Source organism: Meles meles, chromosome 9 (genome assembly GCF_922984935.1).
Source record: "Meles meles chromosome 9, mMelMel3.1 paternal haplotype, whole genome shotgun sequence".
Lineage (NCBI taxonomy): Eukaryota > Metazoa > Chordata > Mammalia > Carnivora > Mustelidae > Meles > Meles meles.
In genome coordinates this window covers 83,354,979-83,367,807 of record NC_060074.1, presented here as the reverse complement: position 1 = coordinate 83,367,807, position 12,829 = coordinate 83,354,979, and the positions used below count along the sequence as shown (strand labels likewise).

Genomic DNA, 12,829 nt, shown 5'->3' with positions numbered 1-12,829 from the left:
ATTCCACTTTAAGGATATGACATAAATTATGTAACTATTTTCCAATTATTTAGTATATGGGATCTTTCCAGGTTTTCTTTTGTGTGTTAAGCATGATTTCAGTGAACATTCTCTTACATACATCTTTGTACTTGTGTCTAATGATATTTTTAGGACAGTTTACAAAAGTGTTGCACAGCCTTAGTTCCTAAGCATGCTCTCTGATAGAAGGGGTCCATGGCATATAACATAAAGAACCACATCTATTAATCTCCATCTTGGAGAATACCAATGTATAGACATATACAGTGGTCTTAGTAATCAAACATATTTGACCATAGAATCCTTTCTTAAAATAGCATCTGTCTGCAGGATGTTGCTAGTTGGAGAAGTTGTACTTGTATGGGGGCAGGGAGCAATATGGGAAATTGCTGTACTTTCCACTCCATTTTGCTGGGAGGCCAAAACTTTCTGAAAAATAAAGTTTACTTAAAAAAGGAAAAGTTTTTAAGTGCCTTTATATACATTTACATTTAAAATTAAATTTAGACTTTTACACACACACACACACACACACAAAGTAACAACAGAACACGTCAACATCACACTGAACACTTTGGAAAATGCTAGCTTATGGTATATTCTTAAAAGTGGAATTGGTAGATCAAAGGGGAAATATATGGAAAGGCTCTCCCAATTTGCATTACTACCTTTAGTGTATCAGAGTGACACTGTCTCTTTAGTTTTGTCATTGGTATTGACTATCTTTGTTTTTTAATAAATCTGAAATGAGAAGTGAGAAAAGTACATGGCATTCTAATTTTCATTTATTTGATTGTTAGTAAGATGTATATCTTTGTATTTTTTATTTGTCTTTTAAATTTCTTTTATGCCTATCTCACTTATGCCCCATTCCAAATTTTTCTTAAGGGTCTTTGATGTTATTTTCTTTATTAATAAGAATCAAGAATCATATTAAGAATATTAACACTACAAATCACACGTGATACAATTATTTTTTCATATTTTTTATTTTTTAATGTTTTGATATGATGTTTTACATTTATTTTATGTGCTTCATTTTTGCCATACAAGATTAGCAGTTTTGAGTAAAACTTTATCTATGCCTCTCCAGAAACATAACAAGTTTTTTTTTTTTTAATTCTTGGATTAGATAGAACACAAATTTTTACATATTATGTGTAATTTATGTCTGATTCACTTTTAAGATATCAGTTCAAAAGGAAGCTGTACCTTCTTAGGGTCTTCTGTGGGGTTTGATAATGAGTGTAGTACTTCATCATAAGCAATTGGGAAAATACCCCATGAATACTAAGACCAGTAGGAGTGCAGAACATCTTCACATGTCGTTCTTACTGGAAGAAGAAGGAAAAACAAGTTAGTCTCAACTAGAAACAAAACTGTCAATACACATTAAAAACAGAGAAGGAAAATAAGTCTGAACCTTAACTATAGCTAAATAAAATTATATTTTTTTACAGTCAAGAAAGACCTTTAGATTAATATTGTCAGATTATTTCATTTTATGAGTGAGAAAGAAAAGAACAGAGTTTAACTCAGTTTGTCCAAAGTCACACAAATGTGTTTTTTTTTTAGTTTTCTCAGAAAACCTTTATGAAGTAAAGATTCTAAAAATTTCATTAGTAACAATAACATTTTTTGAATACTTACTATGTACCAGACAATCTACTAAATACTTTAAGTCATTTGTCTCACCTATCCTTACAATATATTTTGGGATAACAATTATTATTGTCCCCTTTTTAGAGATGAGGAATCTAACTCTAGTCCAAGCAGTCTGAGACATACGGCCCTCACTTTTAATTGCTGTTCTTTAGAGAGGAGACTCTTTTGTGTTATAATCAGTAAGAAATTATATGTTGCTATCAACTAAAGCAGACAATTACTGGAAGAACAGAGAGGGTTGCAATGGTGGATCCTAGACACAAAGCAAGAGTAGAACATTTTGGCAGGATAGATAGCAAGAAATATTCTTTACAACCTAGGTTAAAAAAAAAAAAAGTGAAAGATCTAACTAAAGAAATTTGTGGTATGATTTGACTCTAGCTTATTCCCTGATTTTGAGAGACTGTTGGATCCCTCAATTCATTTTTGCATTTATAAAAACTGTTTTGGTTTTACAAGTTTAAAAAATGGCTTATAAGAACTGTATTACAAAATTCTAAATTTATAGAACTTTTCTCCATTATCACTGCTTTTCATACCCCCCTTAAGTAAGGATTTTGCATTTTTAGGTGCATGTATTATGCAGTGTAGTCCTTAGGCATTTTTGCTATTAAAGTATCTTTTTTTATAAATTGGTAGAGAAAGCCACATTCAAAACAGATGGACTATTGCTCTAGGTTTTAATGATAGTTTTAGTTGATATCTAAAGGTACACATGAATTAAACAAAAAAATGAAATCATGAAAGAAGAAAGGATTTTCAAAATTGAATTTGCAAGTTTAGTCCTAAATAACAATCACAGTTTTAGCTGGAGGCTTTTCTGGGAGATTATGAATAATGATTAGGGAGATTATAGGCCCCAGGCAAAGCCTGGGGACTGTCCTGCTCCTAGCCAGTTGTTTATCCTCAAAAAATGGTCCTCGGGTTGTGCAGTATTGTTTGAAATACCAGTGGGAATCAAACCTGAGTCTGTCATTTTATCCCAAGGGCCATCTCAAGAGTCTGAAGCTTAGATGGTAAGATAAATGTTTGCCAAAATGAAAACCCTTGGTAGGCTTTTCAGTTACTATTGCTTTATTTTATTTTTACTGCTTTGGGGTATGTATTTTTATTTCTCTGCAGAAGGAATTATGTATAAAAAATTAAAAACCCAAGAAAGTAATATCACTGTCGAAAATTGTGTTCAACTCTGTAGAGCATCTATTTAAGGGAAATAGTTAAGATTTTTTTAAGATAATAAATTCTACCTCTCATTTTTATGAGATTTTCTTGGAAATTTATGTTCGAAAGAATTCTGATTTACTATTCTTTGCTAAAAATGTCCTTCTAGCCTTATCTTATCATGTAAAATTATGAATTGGTGGGTATGGGTATTTTGAAAGCCCTGACATCTTGAATTCATGGATAATTATGTATTTTCAGTAGCCAAATCTTCAGTTCGCTTCTCTCTTTATAGCTATTTGCTCTAAGATTTTCCTAAAAACTTGGGACTTAAGTTATTAAGATGGCATCCACAACTCTTTTAAACATGTTTACATAATAGATACAAAAGAAAGGAAAACTAACAAAGAACCTTTACCTAATTCACCCAGTATATGGAATAATAATGATGATGGTAATAGTATAAAAAATAGTATGTGGTAGTAATAATCTAATAACATGAAGAATAGCTAGTTGTTTTTTTTAAGCTGGGCTTTACTGTGTATCAGGTACTGTTCTGACTCATTCTAGTGCATAACTCCCCTTATTATTGCCATTCTTTAAATGAAGAAACAGTCAGTAAGAGATTAAATAATAGTAAATCAAGGATCAGAAAACAGAACAAGAACTTGAGAGAGCCACAGCAGAAAATTCTGAATTTTTCAGGCTCTCACATCACTGACTACAAGGTTTTATGCTGCAGATATACTGGTAAATGAGGTAGACACAGTTCCTGATTTCATTAAATGCAAATTCACACAATTATTTGTATCATTTCCATATTACAAGGTGATGGGAGAACATATATAGGGACCTTGTATTGCCTGGGAGAATCAAGCAAAGTCCCTGTCCCTGTGAAGTGGGACAGAGAGATTCTTATCTCACAGAATCTAAATGAATCTCGCAGATAAAGGAGGGTGAGTAAAGCAATAGAGTTTTATTTAGCAAGGATACAGAGAAAAAGCTCTCAGGAATGAGGGGTCCCGATGGGGTTGCCAATGTGGGCTTCCATTGACAGTCTTTTGTTTAGAACTAACCAGGGAGCTTGTAGTCTTTCATTCTTGTGATGTCTTGGTTTGAGTAAGGACTGGTGATTACATCTTTAATGGCTTACTTCTTCTTTGGGGTCTGGTCATTCTTTGTGGTCACTGTGTGACTGCCATAGAAAGACCCCATCTCTGATGCAAAGGGCAGTGTGGTCTGGTTTGTTCCCTTATCTCTGGTTTCCTTATGCCTCAGCATTTCTAGGATTTCTGTGAGCCTGATCACATAGCCCCCTTACCTGTCTCTCCCTACCTAGCCCCACCTGTCCCTTACTCACCTGATGAAAGGTCAGTTTAGCTGAGATCTGAGGGATGAGTAAGAGTCACACAAGGTCAGTAGAATGGGGGAATGGGACATTCAGGGACCTTGATATTTTATACTATCGTATAGTTGTATTTGATATACTGGGTGAATTAGGTAAATATTTTGTTTTGTTAATTCCCTCCCTTTCATTACATATTATATAAATACAATAGCCAAACTATGGAAAGAACCTAGATGTCCATCAACAGATGAATGGATAAAGAAGATGTGGTATATATACACAATGGAATACTATGCAGCCATCAAAAGAAATGAAATCTTGCTATTTGCGACAACGTGGATGGAACTAGAGGGTATCATGCTTAGTGAAATAAGTCAGTCGGAGAAAGACAACTATCATATGATCTCCCTGATATGAGGATATGGAGATGCAACATGGGGAGTTAGGGGGATAGGAGAAGAATAAATGAAACAAGATGGGATTGGGAGGGAGACAAACCATAAGTGACTCTTTTTTTTTTTTAAAGATTTTATTTATTTATTTGACAGAGAGAGAGAGATCACAAGTAGGCAGAGAGGCAGGCAGAGAGAGAGGAGGAAGCAGGCTCCCCGCGGAGCAGAGAGCCCGATGCGGGGCTCGATCCCAGGACCCTGAGATCATGACCTGAGCCGAAGGCAGCGGCTTAATCCACTGAGCCACCCAGGCGCCCCCCATAAGTGACTCTTAATCGCACAAAACAAACTGGGGGTTGCTGGGGGGAGGTGGGGTTGGGAGAGGGGGAGGGGGGTTATGGACATTGGGGAGGGTATGTGCTATGGTGAGTGCTGTGAAGTGTGTAAACCTGGCGATTCACAGACCTGTTACTCCTGGGGATAAAAATACATTATATGTGGGGCGCCTGGGTGGCTCAGTAGGTTAAAGCCTCTGCCTTCAGCTTGGGTCATGATCCCAGGGTCCTGGGATCGAGCCCCCATCGGGCTCTCTGCTCAGCAGGGAGCCTGCTTCCCTTCCTCTCTCTCTCTGCCTGCCTCTCTGCCTACTTGTGATCTCTCTCTGTCAAATAAATAAAAATCTTTAAAAAAAAAATATGTTTAAAAGAGTAGTAGATGCCATTTTAACAACTTAAGTAGACACTTTTGCTTTTGTGGGCCCCTTCATAAAAATACCCAAAATTATATTTTGTAATTATACTGGTATAGAGATAAATACGTTAATATGGTATATTAAAATATTTTTTCTGATCTTTCTCATTCTAAAAGAAAACATTTTGGTGGGCCGCTAACGGTATTGTGGGCCCAAGGCACTTGCACCTTCTGGCCCTAATGGATAAGTCAGTCCAGAAGTGTGGAATATTGGACCAGAAACATTTCAGCTGGAAGGAATATCATAGAAGCTTAGAGGTCCTTGCTTGCTCAGGAAACTGAATGGAGGTTTGACTAGAGCAGAGAGTGCAGGGGAGGAAATATGAGGTGAGGCTGGTGAGACAGAAAGGGCCTTGTAGGCCTTGTTTAGGTTTTGGTATTTATCCTAAAAGTAATGGAAGACATCCAAAAGGGTGTGTATGTGTTTGTAAATCAAACTGAGCACATGGTTAAAATCAGTTCTGTGATCCAACTTCTCCCACTAAGCTTCACTTCTCTTTTCTACTTTTCCTTCTCATGTCTTCATTTATTCAGGTAAAAGTAATTTATCACTTCTAGGTGATCATATATTAAGATACACATAAATAAAAGAGACATTATACTCTACCTCTACCTTTTTTCTTTATTGTTGTTCAGTTAGTTTCATTTTTATGTTTGTTTTCTCTGTTGTAACTGTGGATAGTAAACTAAGACCTTTAACTATGGATGCTGCTTTGGGATTGCCCTCTCTTGTCAAATGAGGTTATTAGTGCACCCACCTTCTTTATGGTTCTGTCCACACTTCTTCATTTTTGTATCTCTAAAATTGATGCCATTTATTTCTATTTTATAACCACAATTAAGTACATTATTGTGTGAAAAGGCCCTTTGCATTTGCTGCTTCCTCCGCCTGGAACCTCCATTCACCCAGATGACTACATTGCCTTGTCTCTCCTTTCCATACTCAACCCAAGTGGCAGCTGCTCAGTAGGGCCATTCCTGGCCATCTTATTGGAAATAACAACTCCCCTAACTGGGATTCTTACCGTGCTTTCCTTGTTATGTTATTCTCCGTAGCGCTTATTATTAATACAAATTATATATTTTATTTCACTTAATTTTTTAAACTTATTTATTTAAGTGGTAATAAAAGATTCCAAGGGCACATATGTAGGGTTATATATATTTCACTTAATTTTTGAAATTACTGTCCCTCTTCCCTTTCATGACTATAGCTTTAAGAAGACAGGGATTATCATCTACGTAAATTTGTTTGATTTTTTTGTTTGTTGTCTCCCCCCACCCCGCCACTATATTCTCAACAGCTAAAACAGTACCTGATACAGAATCATTTCAGTTAATGACAGCTGTAGACCCCAGTAGTCTGCTTTGGTTTATGTCCTTACTTACGCAATATTTCTGTTTTCTTAAAATTTCTAATTCCCTATTTTTTCATTATTTTTTCTTTATCATATTCCCAATTCTTTCCAACTCTCTGTTATCTAAAACGCTGTAGTGATCTCTCTCTTCTCTCTGTCCTTTTCCCTGGGAACTGCTCTTCTGGAGCCTTACATCCTCTGGCCGCACAATTGTCAAATTTCCTGCTCTTTCATTGGCACTACAACAAGAAACCTACGTTTTTCTCTTTTTTCAGTGTACATCCTCCTTTAATAAAGCATGTCCCTCCACAACTTTCTATGAAAAAATATTTGAATGACAATGTTTTTTTAACTGTCACATGTTTAAAACATTTTTTCGTTTGTCCTCACTAGAGATACATCCAGATTTTCATATCACAAGGTGCAGATCTGGGGAACCCCTCCCCCCCCGGGAGGAAAAGGGAGCAGTGGGTGTATATGCTTCAGTATTGGAAAGGGAGAAAGCACATTAGAAGGTGTCTTCTCCACATGAGATACTGTCTAAAAAGGGACATTTTGTGCTACTTCTACTCACTCCTTTTTATAAAAGTCTTAATAATCATTGTGTTAAAACTTGTAGGAAGGCACCACCTTAAAGAATATGCTGAAGAGAAGCTCTTGCTGCCTTCTTAACTGCTTCCATCTGAATTCTAGTTTCTCTGGAATGCTAGAACTCAAATAATTTTCTCTCTGAACTTGGAAAATGATAGTCCACATTCTTCTAAAATTCATTAACACCAGCCTGAGCCTGCTGCTCATTGTTTTTTGCTTGGCAACTTTTGGGCACCGTCTTTGTTTTTCTTGGTGCTTTTCAATTCCTGATGATGTGTCTTGGGGTAAACTTTTTTCTGTTCATATTTTTCTGTTGAATTCAGTGAGCATTTTCATCTGAGAAGTCTCATTCCTTGAAAATTATCTTGCATTATTTCTTTAGTAATTTCCACCCTTTTCTTCTTTTTCTTCTATCCTTCTGAAACTTCTGTTATCCTATGAAGGACAACATGGCTAAGCATCTAATGTCTCCTCTTTTCTATGATACTTTCTTTTTAAAGCTACCTCCATGCAGTGCTCTCCATTCCTAAAAAGAGATCCGTGAGAGGGCTGAAATATAAAATTTTGTTTTTATTTTCCAAGAGCCTTTCATATTCTCTTGGGTTTTGTTTATTTTAAGTTGCAAAGGGTAGTAATTAAGTACACAGATTCTGGAGCCAGACTGAGTTTGAATCCCAGTCTCCCACACTTATTACTTCTGTAATCTTGAGCAATTTTAAGTTTTGTGTCTCTGTCCTAACCTGAAATGGAGATAATGATAGTATGCCTATCTCAGAGTTCTGAGGATTAAATGAGTTGCTAAACCTAAAACACTGAGAACAAAATCTGGACTAGAGTAAGCATTATACATATTTGCTATTATCACTACTATTATAATTATTGTTATTATTATTATTTTGAGGATATGATGTCTGCTCACTGTCCCTGAGGATGCTAGCTAGAAGTTACCTTTTTTTCACTAAATTACCCATTTCCTCCAGTTAAGCTTCTGTTTTCTATTCGCTTGTTTTTATTTCTCTTTTACATAGGAAGGTTTTTTAAAAATACCTGGCAATCCTTGCTTAAAGATTCATATTTAACAGTCAGACAATAAAAAGCTGATTATGTGTTTTACATACAAAGACAGCTTTTCCTAATTTCAGGTGTTTAGGGTGATTACAGTGGGGCATACCCTAAATGTCAGACTCCAAAGCTATTCTTTGCTCTGGATTGATTCCAAGAATTCTTTGATTGTTGCTTTAGGAATGCCTTCCTTCAGGGGTACCCGGGTGGCTCAGTGGGTTAAAGGTCTGCCTTCAGATCAGGTCATGATCCCAGGGTCCTAGGATTGAGCCCCACATCAAGTTTCCTGCTCAGTGGGGAATCTGCTTCTCCCTCTCCCTCTGCCTGCCACTCTCTCTGCTTGCCCCCCACCCCTGTGTCAAATAAATAAATAAAAATATTTAAAAAAAAAAAAAAAAAGGAATGCCTTCCTTCAGTGGATATGGATGCCAACTCTTCCTTATACATACATTCCGTTAATCTCTATTTTCAGTCCCACCTCTTCCTCCTGCTCTCATTGTCCCCTTACCAGGCCTCTGTGAGATTCACCCTCTAAATCTCCCTGTGATTCTACAGATCTGTGGATCCGGTCTCAGCTTCTGCCATTCCATATCTACCAGGCTGTGGTTTCCTGTGCCCCAAAGCTGCAGTTTTTCTCTGTTTTATAGCTCACAGTAATTTTTTTTGAAATTTCTTATTTGTTGATGGCCCTTCCATTGTGGTTTTATTTATTTTTTTATTCTTGTATTATCATTTTCATAGGTCTTAAAAAAAGTAAAAATACATATGGTCTACTTACATCTTTAGAAGTCCTTAAAAATTTCTAATCAGAAAAATGACCAGATCAAATGTCATTTTAAAAAGATCCACTCTAGCTGAAGTTTAAATTACAGCAGTATCAGCTAACAGGCTAAGTTTTCCTGATTTAATTATATATGATTCTTACTACGCTTCACAAAAGATATAATAAAACTGTTTATTAAAATACTGATATAAATAGTACATTCTTAGCTATAAATAGATGGGTTAATATTTAATAAAATATAATAATCTAGAAACAAGTTAAAAGCTTTCTCCTATAAAAGTAAAATAAAAGTATTAATTAGATTATAAAATATTTTAACAAAACATATATATCTATATAATATACTATTCCCCAGCCAAAACAGAAGTGACTTTCTTCAGAAATAATCAAATCTCTACTCTAGCAGTGCTTTACATCTGTCACTTCAGATCATCCCATCTCTTATCATTGAATGTAAACGTGATTTTGCATAGAATAGCACTAAATTAGTCTTAAACCAACCTTTAACTTCTAGAAACTTATAATCTTTAATTTGTAGTAAATTGACAGCTATGAGGATGAAAATATACTTTAATTCCACTTTAGTGAACATACAGTGCTATATTAATTTCAGGTGTACAACAATTCCATACATCACCCGGTGCTCATCGCAATATACTCATTAATCCCTATCACCTATTTCACCCACCCCCCACCCACCTCTCCTCTGGTAACCATCATTTTGTTCTTCTTGGTTTGTCTCTCTCTCTCTCCTCTCTTTTTTTTCTTTTGCTTGTTTTTTTACTTAAATTCCACATGAGAGAAATTGAATGGTATTTGTCTTTCTCTGACTCATTGCACTTAGCATTATGCTCTCTAGCTCCATCCATGTTGCAAATGGCAAGAATTCATTATATGTATATACATATACATATATGTATATATATATATATATATATAATCAGATGTGATATATCACCTCTCCTTTATGTATTCATTTATCAGTGGAAACTTGGGCTGCTTCCATAATTTGCCTATTGTAAATAATGCTGCTATAAACACAGAGGTTCATGTATCCCTCTGAATTAGTGTTTTCATATTTTGTGAGTAGATACCTAGTAGTGCAATTACTGGATCATAGGGTAGTTCTATTTTTAACTTTTTAAGGAACCTCCATACTGTTTTCCAGACTGGCTACACCAGTTGCATTCTCACCCCTGCAAGAGGGTTCCTTCTTCTCCACATCCTAGCCAACACTTGTTGTTTGTCTTTTTTATTTTAGCCATTTAACAGGTGTGAAATGATATCTCCTTCTGGTTTTGATTTGCATATCTCTGATGATGAGTGATGTTGAGCATCTTTTCATCTGTCTGTTGTACATCTGTTTGTCTTCCTTAGAAAAATGTTGTTCATGTCTTCAACCCATTTTTCAATTGGATTATTTAGTTTTATGGTGTTGAGTTATATAAGTTCTTTATATATTTTGATTACTAACTCTTTTCGGATATATCATTTGCAAATATTTTCTCCAAATCAGTAGGATAGTTTTTGGTTTTGTTGACTGTTTCCTTCACTGTGCAGAAACCTGTTATTTTGATGTAGTCCCAATAATTTGTTTTTGCTTACATTTCCCTTGCCTCAGGAGATATATATATAGGAAAATGCTGCAGCTGAAGTCAGAGATATTATTGCCCATACTGTCTTCTAGGATTTTTATGGTTTCAGGTCTCACAGTTAAGTCTTTAATCCATTTTGAGTTCATTTCTGGGTGTGGTGTAAGAAAGATGGTTCAGTTTCATTCTTTTGCATGTAGCTGCCCAGTTTTTCCAACATTTATTGAAGAAACCGTCTTTTTCCCATTAGATATTCTTTCCTGCTTTGTTGAAGATTAACAGGCCATATAATTGTGGGTTTATTTCTGGATTTTCTATTCTGTTCTGTTGATTTATGTGTCTATTTTTGTGCCTGCACCATAATGTTTTAATTACTAGAGCTTTGTAATATAACATGAAATCTGGGATTGTGATACCTCCAGCTTTGCTTTTCTTCTTCACGAATGCTTTGGCTATTCAGGTTTTTTTGTGGTTTCATATAAATTTCACGATTGTTCTAGGTGTATGAAAGATGCTATTGGTATTCTGATAGGAATGGCGCTAAATCTGTAGATTGCTTTGGGCATTGTACAATTTTAAAAATATTGGTTCTTTTGATTGGTGAGCATGGAAGGTCTTTCCATTTCTTTATATCTTCTTCACTTTCTTACATCAGTATTTTACAGTTTTCAGAGTACAGGTCTATCACCCCCTTTGTTAAATTTATTCCTAGGTACTTTATTATTTTTAGTGTAACTGTAAAAGGGATTACTCTCTTAATTTCTTTCTGCAGTTTTATTATTAGTATATAGAAATCCAGTAGATTTGTGTACATTGATTTTGTATCCTGAGACTTTACTGCATTCATTTATCAGTTCTGGTAGTTTTTTGGTGGAGTCTTTAGCGTTTTTTCTAAATAGTATCATGTCATTTGCAAATAGTGTAAGTTTACTTCTTCCTTACTAATTTGGATATCTTTGGTTTCTTCTTGATGTCTGATTGCTGAGGCTAGGACTTCCAGTATGGTGCTGAATAGAAGTGATGAGAGTGGACATCCTAGTCTTATTCTTGACTTTAGGGGAAAAGCCTTCAGTTTTTCCCCGTTGTGTGTGTTTACTGTGGGTTTTTCATGTATGGACTATGGACCCATTTTTAAACCACCTCTAAAATATCTCCATAACTAGAGTAAATTTTCTAATCAAAATCCCCTAACCTGTATCTGTATGAAAATTTTGGTGGTTAAAGAGAACTGCTGCCAACAAACGGTATGCTATATGTAAAAGTGATTTTCCTGCTTTCTTCCATGCAGTCTTTTTTTTTTTTTCAGTGTTCCAAGATTCATTGTTTATGCACCAACCCAGTGCTCCATGCAATACCTGCCCTCCTTAATACCCACCACCAGGCTCACCCGTCCCCCCACCATGCCTCCAAAACCCTCAGTTTGTTTCTCAGAGTCCACAGTCTCTCATGGTTCGTCTCCCCCTCCAGGCAGTCTTCAGCAGCTCCTCTGTGTGTTTGATTAAAACATACTTGCAAGCTCGAGTGTTGTTAAATAATATACATCAATTATGGCTGTCTTTATAATATGAATAATCCCTTTATCAAAGTTCTATCTCTAGATATCCTAGTCACTTAAATGTAGTTTTTCAGTGTTTCCCATCTTAATTGTTGTGCTGATGCATGTGTGATTTCCCTCTGGTGTTATCGAATAGATTAAGAAAAATGCAGTCAGTCAAGTTGCTTTTATTTCTCTCTCTTGAAAAAACTATACATGTGTAAATATTATAAATGTAACAGAGCTTTATTATAGATTATTAGAGTCATTTTGCTGAGAAACATTTACTTCTTGTTTTTCACATAATAATGTAGGGAAGGGACAAGGGGAAATTTTAAATTCATAACCTAATAAATTCAATAGATTTCAAGGAAAATAATAAAAACTAAGGTAAAGACAATTCTAGGCTCTAAATATATGCAACTATATGTTTATGGGTAAAAAAATATATAAAGCCATGGTGCATTTTTCATAATTGAAATATATTGTCAACCTTCTGTGTCTCTTTCATATAAATAAAGATTGTAATTTCAGATATCATTATCATACTTATTTGCCTTTATTGTAAATG

At 35.3% G+C, this 12,829-nt stretch overlaps 1 protein-coding gene across 7 annotated transcripts in view; it reads left to right on the top strand.

Annotated features, from left to right (window-relative positions):
- MBD5 (methyl-CpG binding domain protein 5) overlaps positions 1-12,829 on the top strand; it is a 486,733-nt gene that overhangs the window by 333,653 nt on the left and 140,251 nt on the right. The window lies entirely within an intron of this gene.